Here is a 9,260-nt window from a genome sequence, read left to right as displayed (position 1 = left end):
AAAATTGGAACGTATTCAAGAAAGGGCACTTAGGGCAGTTTACTGTGATAAGGGGAGTAGTTATGATAAATTATTAGACATGGCTAACCTAAGTACACTGCAGAACAGAAGACTACAGGATATAGCCATTCTTATGTATAAGGTAAAGAACAATTTATCTCCTAATTACATATGTAGCCTTTTTCAAATTCCACAACTTAGGTACACACTGCGTAATAATGATTTTGGTATACCTAGATTTAATACTGTCACTTTTGGAAAACATTCGCTTAGATATATGGGACCCAAAATATGGGCAATTGTACCAAGAAATGTAAGAGAACTGACATCCATATCATCTTTTAAATGTAACATACGTAGAATAGACCTTGTTTCTAAATTGACTGATAGTAAATGTGAAAACTGCCTTTTATGTAAGACTTAGGTTAGATTTTAAATTGTACACATATATTGTTTTATTTTTAAATTTCTTAAATTTTTAGGTAGTATTTAGTGTCCCCAGTTAGTGGTTGTATAACTGCTATTTTAGATTTGACACATAAATAAAGGTTGTTGTTGTTTGTTGTTGTTGTTGTTGCACGTGATGCATGAGATCACGTGACTTACAACCCACTTATCATAACAATAACACCATTGGATTAATACTAGCGTGCATTTATCAACAATGGATTTATACTTACCTTCTTCGAGGCCATAACTTGTACTCTGTACTTGCCATAAAGTTCTTTGACAGAGGAAACCAGCGTAACGTTTCCATCACAAACTAAACTAGAAGAGCTGTGACAAGGAGCCCTTGATATTTGGTGAAAATTTTTTCTTTATCTATATTACTAATATTGCTATATTGTTAGTCCCGGTTGTCTATGAAAAATCTCAAAATGTCGGAATTTATCGAACATAACTTATACTATTTCCAAAATGTTTCAAATTTTAATTTTCAAGACGCAGGACTTGGGTTTCCAATACTTCCTCCGCCATGTGAATATATGGAAATTGATTTCATTTGGTTGGTTATTACCTGTTCATGTCATATCACGAATTTCTCGAAAAGTTACTTCGTTTCTTACTAACACGTTCGGACTAACGATGACCTTTCAGCGCCATCATTCAAAAGGGTTATGCAACCTTACATATTGAGATAAGATCACTAGGAAAAGAAAGAAATTAAATACAACACTGGTATGGTTTAGGGAAAGGAAAGACGGATGTCAAAGTGCTAGGAATGAGTAAAAAAAATTGCAAAGCACTGTTTAGAATAGAGAATATTAAAACGACATGGGAACCGTGACAGTGATCTTAAACCTGTAAGCAGTTCGCTACCTTAATAGGCATCACTGACTATAATTATAGTAAGAAACAGGATGAGAAGTCCTCAACACGCAGGCAAAAACGTCATTTTATTTAATGATTAATAAGCACTAAACAGTCACAATTTAAAGCCATGGAAATTGAATTACATTTTTTGAGCCTAATTAGGCCTAGTTTATACGTCGCGCTACAGTCGAATTTAATTCAGACGAATTTAATTCCATTCGTCGTTCCGTTGACGTAAATCGTAGCGTGGTTTTATGCGTCGAAACCAGTACGGTCGAATTTAAGAGCAAATGTCAGTAAAAATCATAGATTTTCGAAAAAGTCGCGGACACGGTCAAAACTCGATTTGTTTCATATTTTGCCTGTGGGTAGCCTTATCAAGTAGACAAACGGAAATAGGGTTAGATTTTTTAAATATGCACTTCAACGGGAATAATTTGTTTTAACATTTCCGGGGGTAAATAGCCCAAATTTCACCAAGCGCGATCCTAAAATTATGCACTTTTCGGGCATTTGTCATGCGAACAAAAATGTAACGGAAGTACTTTTCTAGCTAGAGAAATATTGAGTTGGACTTTTATTATCGAGACAAAGTGATGGTTTTGTCTCATGTTATTCTTGGAGGAGTCACGTCCCTATTAAGAGAAGACATCTTCGGCCTTTTGAAATTAAGGCGAAGTTGGCCTAGAATAGCTTGGCAAGAATATATGTGGTAGTGTCTAAAAGTTTACAATAACACTACCAAGAAGACTTGAAAGATGGTTCTTTACGATTTGGGTTTTATTTCTTTGGGACTTTTGACTATCAAAAGATGACCACCAGCCGAATTGCGGTTAAAGTACTATGACGCCATAATAAGATGCAAACTAATAAAAAAAACGCTTTGGACACCAATGACTGTTTTAGTCAATTATATCTTCACTGGCCGTTAAAATGACTAGAAACATATTAAAATGTCTAAAACTGCACTTGATTTTTTTATACGGAGTCAGGAGAAACAATTTTCGACTTTTGCTACTTTTGGAATCACGCCATACTGCATATAATTACACACAACAGTTAAATTGCATTTAACAGGTTAAATTTGCCTCAAAGCCGATAGTTTACGTCTACTTCTCATCCGGTGAACATGGATTCAGCATTTGCAACACTTCTGTGCCTTCTGCGTTGTACAAACTTCATATAATAGCAAATTCCTTCATGGCTCATGTGCGCACACAATCTCACGTATTCGGAACCAGTTGCCAATGCATCTGACGCATTATCCTTCCAGAGACTTTTAACTTAGTTGAATTTTATTTTTATAGATAGAAGTTACTTCTAATTTAATTAGTGCTATTAACAATTTTAGCTTTCTTTCATATTATCAACACTTTTATCATGAGCCTCTGGCTCGGGGGGACTGGGAGACCACCCCCTGTGTAATTTTGACATTAAATAAATTATCCTGTCCTATCCTATCCTATCCTATCCTATCCTATCTTGCACTCGCCAGTTTCGAATACACTGAAAATCGTCCAACGCAAAGATAAGGAAGTTCACAAACAGTGGTGAGCTGGGGCGGATCCAGGGGTGGTTCGGGCGGTTCAGTGGAACCTTCTAAATTTTCCCTTAAAATGCTGGAAATAATGTTTCCGAAGAACTAATTTTCAAAATCTCCTGGGAGAGCATGCCTTCGGACAATTTTCCGAACCCCCCTTGACTTAATCCTGGATCCGCTCCTGGTGAGCTCGAGTGACTGAAATCTGATATGTAGGACTCTACTGTCAAGTAACGCCTTCTTATAAATTTTACAAGCACTGCTTTTTAATCGGCGGATCAGTTAATCGTAAAACGTTCATTGCTCAGTTATTTGGAAGAACAGGTACACTCCTGGACTAATTGTGTGAGTCGTGCGATAAATGGCTTTTTCCTCTTCTGAGGTGAAATGTCAGAAATATCCAGCCCAAGGTCGATGCACATTTCTCTTAGCCTAGCCACTCTTAAAGTTATGAGTGTACGTTTTTGTACAAGTTCGCAGATGTTAAGATCGAAAGATACAATCGGATGCTGAATAGCCACATCTCTCATCACATTTGCACACATTGCAAATAGTTGACTCTCAGCTTCTACGGGAATTTCGTCCTCGTCGACGCTCTCCATGTCCACATCTGAGACCTCACTAGCTTTTGCTTCATTACCGGCAGCTGTAACTTCTAATCGCTTCTTTGCTGAAAGACGACTGAAGAAGCCACTAATCTGCTGCGACGTAAGGACTTCATCGGGTTGAAATCGGCGTTCTCCCGCTTGGTCTCTTGCTAGGCTCATGGTTTTCGAAACTTCCTGTGGATCGCTTTTTCGTCCACCATACTCCCCTTTTTGAAATTGTTCAGTTAAGAATTCGGTCTGTTTCTCGGTAAAACGCACCTTGTTCTTAATTGTCCTCAGGGCCCAACCCATTGGAAGAGGCGGCAAGCCGTCACTCTTTGATTGTGCAGTAACTTGAACGCTTGGTATTCGACTGCGTCCCTCCGTCAGCTTAGAAGAATAAACGCTTTTAGCTTTATCGTAGAGAGTTTCCCGTTCGAGCATCATTTGGTGTTTTCCAGTGTCTAGGTGTGCCTAGAGGTTTGAAAAGCGACTGTATGCTTTTATGCATCCTTCTTCTGGACAAGGGAAAAGCATGTCATCTGGCTTACATTCCCCAATACAGCTTCAATCTTGGTTTTCACTTTCAGCTGAGAAATCTGCTTTGACAGAGCTTTTCTTGATATGGCCGTGTCTCACAATCGTGAACGTCGGTGCCCCACTTGGATTCTGCGATGGCGAGTCTAGGATTTCCAATTTTTCGGGCTGCCTCATGACTCCTTCGAACTTGGCAAATAGTAAAATTTAAGCAAATATTAAGCAAATAGTAAAATTTAAGCCGCAAACTAGCCAAAGGCTAGAAAACAACTTAGAAATAACTGAACCTAAACTTGTTGCCAATGCATTTAATGATTATTTTGCCAATATTGGTAAAAACCTAGAAAGTGAAATACCAAGTGTATCCAATAGCCCAATGGTATATCTGAATAATCCTGTATGTATTTTTTCCTGTAACTTGTAGCGAAATTGAAACTGAAATATCTAAGTTAAAACTGGCAAGTCTGTAGGGCCACTCAGCATTCCAATTGATATACTACAAATGCTAAAAGTCTATATATCAAAACCTTTGGAGATAGCTTTTAATGCTTCTTTTTTTAACTGGAGTTGTTCCCAGTGATTTTATAATAGCAAACGTTGTACCTGTGTTCAAAAAGGATCACAGTCATCCTTGTGCAATTACCGTCCCATCTCCCGTATCTCTGTCTTTAGTAAGCTCCTAGAAAAACCTTTGTATAATAGACTAATCAGATTCTTAGAAAAAAACAGTCTCATTTGAAAACCAATATGGTTTCAGAACTAAGCACAGTACTGACCATGCAATTCTTTGCATAATTGACAAAATTCAGAAAGCAATTGATGATCGAAGCTATTCCTGTGGTATATTCCTTGATTTTACCAAAGCATTTGACACCGTCAATCATCAAATTTTCTTTAAGAAACTAGAGTATTACGGTTTTCGAGGTCTTGCCAAAGATTGGTTTATTTCCTACCTCAGTGGCCGACAACAAGTTGTTACTGTCAATAATGCAACATCCACAAAATGTAAAATGTAAGTTGTGGAGTACCACAGGGATCAGTACTTGGCCCTCTGTTGTTTTTACTATATGTAAATGATTTCATTGTTGCTCAGATATCTTTGAATTTCATCTCTTTGCAGATGATGCAAATTTGTTTTATAAAAGTAAAACTTTCTCTATGCTAGAATCAAACATAAATGTTGAATTAAGTAATATTCACATATGGCTCTATGCCAATAAGCTCTCACTCAATGTAGAAAAGCTAAGTCAAATTTTGTAATTTTCCACGCACCTCAAAAGAAACTTGAATGTCAAAATTTCATGCTGGCTATAAATAATAAGCAACTTAAGCGAGAGTTCTGTATAAGGTATCTGGGCATCCTAATTCATTCACACTTGAACTGGAAACACTGAGCCGAACAATGAAATAGCCCATAGAACTCACAATAACACAATTTTCTGGTTTATTCCGCTTCAATCTAATTCACGAAACTCTCACTAAATTCGATGGAAAAACTTTCCATAAACTCGCGCTCTCACCACCTGCTTCACTTTTCTCACACGCACGTGCTCACCACCTTATTTGGTAGTTCTGCTCAACGTCACAAAACTGTGAGGGGAAGGCTTGGTAAAACTCTCGTACAACACCATGTTGAATGAATTGTTAAGAAAATTAGAAGAATCACTGGTATCCTCTCTATCCTTGATATTTTATTAAGCTTATACTATGCACTTATATATCCTTTTTTGACCTATGGAATAATTATCTGGGGAAATACCTATAAGAACACTCTCCAACCAATTTTCATTTTACAAAAAAGAGCAATGCGATCAATTACCTTTTCTAGATTTGATGAGCACTCTAGTCCTTTATTTAAATCTCTTGAAATTATAAAATTCCTAGGCCTAGTAACTTTTCATTTAGCAATCTTTATGTATAAATGTCATAATCAATTATTGCCATCAGTCTTTAATTCTTTTTTTTTAGTAAAAATTTCGCAAATCCTTACCTATAATACAAGGCTTGGTGCAAAACAGTCTTATTATCTTCCAAAAGCAAGAACAAATTATGGTATTTTCAATATCAGATTTCAAGGTCCATCATTATGGAATTTCATTGACGAAGATATAAAATTATCTTCATTGTCTTTGTTTAAAAAGAAAGTGAAGCAGCAATTTATCAAAGATTACAAGACATCTGTATTGCCTATGTAACTTTAAAAGGGAAATAATACTTCCAACGTCTCCCTTGATTGTTGCTGCTTTGCGATCACATACCCCGTTTCCCCCTTGAGGGTCCGAAAAGTCGTTTCTTACAACAGCCACCTCCACGGCATCACCGGCCAGCTTAGGTGAGACGATTGAATTTCCGCTGTGATAACAGCCAGCGTTATCTTGTTTGTAATAAGCCATTTCCAGCTCTGGAATTTCCTTTTTCAGGGTAGTAAGGCAGTTAAGCATTATCGAAGCCACAGTCACACTGTCTTGGGCGCAGCTTTGAAATACGTGAGGAAGTGTCTGAGATTCAAAGTGCTCAGAATCCTCCGACCGTCTTATGGCAACGCTAATGTGCCATGGCAATCCTCGCTTCGCAAACCAATCTGACTGTGCCTCTCGATATTTTCGGGGCATGTATTTCATTGCCAAGTCCTGGACTAACAGCACTGATCGGCTGTTGAGTTTGGCTGGAACTGAATGCTTCGCCTCAGCTTGGTGGACTGAACGTAGCTGATGGGCTTTCCAGCTAGTGATATCATCCCTTGCCTGCTTGATGGTATGCTGCATGTCAGCTTGATCTTCCGCTGACGAGAGCGCACTTGAACACTCATCTTCTATGGTACGTAATATTTCCTGTAACTCATAACACTGTTCACATGACTCATTGTGGAGATGGTCGCAGGAGCCCCGAAATGAAATTCAGCGTTGTTTGGGTCACTTAGCGCATAAAAAGTAAAATGACAAGCGCGTGATTTAGTGCATATTTGCAAAGCAACGCATGTGCATATGATCGACATTTCAAAAAGATTACGTAACCAATTCTCAGCTCTGTATACATGTGTGGAAGCGTATTACAGTGAATTGTAAACTGTTGTTTTCATAGAGAAGACTTGGAGAGAAAGAAAGAGGCAGCTGTGAATCATAGTATTAAGTTTACTACATCACTTCTGCAAAGGCAACGCCTAACTATGAAATATGCACCCACCACCTTGTAGTCGCCCTTTAGCTACTGCTTCGACAAACGAAGTCGCTGCTTACTTTCCCTCGCCCATTGCTGAGTCTTGCCACAGTCAACAAGCTTGTCTACGAGTTCTTCTAAGGCATCAAATGCTTCCTCTCCTGATGTTGAAAAGCTATCAAGTCCTTGCAGAGACTTGCGAACAGATGAAGAACACACGGCCAAAACTCTCTGTAGAGTTCTCTTAGGCATAGGCTCAAAGTTGGTTTCACAGCAGTATTGTTGATACTGCTGAACAATACGCTCTGGCATCATTGCTCTGATAAAATTGGGTGTTTTTATGATTTCCCCAGTTGATAATTTCAGAGGTTTTTTTCCCGAAAGGAACATCTTGAATAATGTGTGGACTCGTTATGAAAGAAACAAAATGTTTTAATTTTACAGGTTCAATTCTGAGATACAATGAATATATGAAGTTCATATATTTTGAACTCCGGTATTAGATACGTATGATGCACGATCCCCGCAGTAGATAGCGCTATTTATGCAATAGCGAAAATCACACCTGAAAAAAATCAGGCCTGTACGGGACTCGAACCACTGACCTCTGCGATACTAGTGCAGCGCTCTACCAATTGAGCTAACAAGCCAACTGGGAGCAGGCCGTTAAGTTGATTGGTAATAAACCCGTGAAAGTGATAAATGAGATACAATGAATATATGAAGTTCATATATTTTGAAATGCGGTATTAGATACGTATGATGCACGATCCTCGCCGTAGATAGCGCTATTTATGCTCCCAGTTGGCTTGTTAGCTCAATTGGTAGAGCGCTGCACTAGTATCGCAGAGGTCAGTGGTTCGAGTCCCGTACAGGCCTGATTTTTTTCAGGTCTGATTTTCGCTATTGCATAAGGCAGGGCATGCCTATCCAATTCTTGTTTTATGTATGGTTTTGCCTAGTCGATGACGAACGGCAATGGCGGCGTTTGAGCATTCGCCTGCAAGTTAGTCTGTACACGCCGTTCTCCCGCCTGGGTTGAATCGCTAGGCATGAAAAGGGCGGAGAAGGGAGAATCCAGAGGATACGTTAAGGTTTTCCACTTTTATTAGTTATATTGGATGGAAATTCTTCAGGAACACTTTGAAGAAACTTACCAAGGTTACACCACTTAGACCTTCTGTGATGTTTTCCACACCTCCTGTGGCACCCAAGCTCTGCAATTGTAGCTGATCGATTTTTATTTTTGCTAGGGCTGTCGACATCGCACACAAATTCCTTTAATATTTTGAGAGAAATAATTAATATATACTTTTTTTTACCTTACACATCCTCCTCGAACAAATAGCTCTGCATGTGGCAAAAGAACAAAACTAGCCCAGGCAAAAGCCCCACAAACCCGGCCCAAATTGATGACACATGCTATAGTTAAACTTGTCACAAGTCAGTAATTTACATTCCTTTCTTTTTATTCTCGCATTGTTAGAAGTAATTAAAATATCTGTGAATATTTCAATTCGAGCGTTCCCCACGCAATTAATTAGTTTTGGCAGGAGCCCATCACTGGTTTTGAATAAGTTTTGAGAGAAACGAAAATGTTGAATGAACGCCAGTGTTTCCCGACGGAAAAATATTTGCAAAAATCCTGAAAAGACGTGAAAATAATTTTGCTGTTAAACTTGACGTTGTTTTACGCGACAGCAAAGTGATTTGAAGTTAAGATATGAAGTCTGTGATTCTCGCCAAGTACTCAGCTTGAAATGAGAAGCTATAAGGATGTTCATCCAATTACGTAGAATGAGAATAAACTAGTGGGACGTCGATTCTTACAAGATTGTGACTCATTGTAATCGCTTACCAGATCCGACGGGTACGATGTTTTTCGTAAGTTCAAAAATTGTATTGAGTGCTGCAAAGTAATTCCGCTTTCTGCTGCGGGTACTTCTTTAGATTCCTTTTTGTGACCGGAAACATCCTGTGGCACAGAACATAATCTACCTCCTCTTCTCAATCCAATTCAAAGGCTTGATCGATGTAATGGGCAAACAGTCATTTCTGAAAAATTGACGGGCTTCACGAAAATCCCGCTTCTTGCTAAGATAAGTTCAATCTCTGTCTCAACACCT

The 9,260-nt window shown here is 38.6% G+C and overlaps 1 protein-coding gene and 1 pseudogene across 2 annotated transcripts in view; one reads left to right on the top strand and one right to left on the bottom strand.

The window, feature by feature from the left end:
- The first annotated feature begins 654 nt into the window (after positions 1–654).
- Positions 655–9,260, top strand: part of LOC111321143 (uncharacterized) — a 31,659-nt gene continuing 23,053 nt past the window's right edge. For both annotated transcript variants that reach the window (XM_088737873.1, XM_088737868.1), the window contains exon 1: positions 655–803. The gene's annotated coding sequence lies outside the window, so the exon portion shown is untranslated. The remainder of the gene's footprint in view (positions 804–9,260) is intronic.
- On the bottom strand, positions 2,536–6,973 carry LOC148721117 (uncharacterized; annotated as a pseudogene).

Source organism: Stylophora pistillata, chromosome 11, assembly GCF_964205215.1.
Source record: "Stylophora pistillata chromosome 11, jaStyPist1.2, whole genome shotgun sequence".
Classification (NCBI taxonomy): domain Eukaryota; kingdom Metazoa; phylum Cnidaria; class Anthozoa; order Scleractinia; family Pocilloporidae; genus Stylophora; species Stylophora pistillata.
This window is presented reverse-complemented; position numbering and strand designations above follow the sequence as displayed.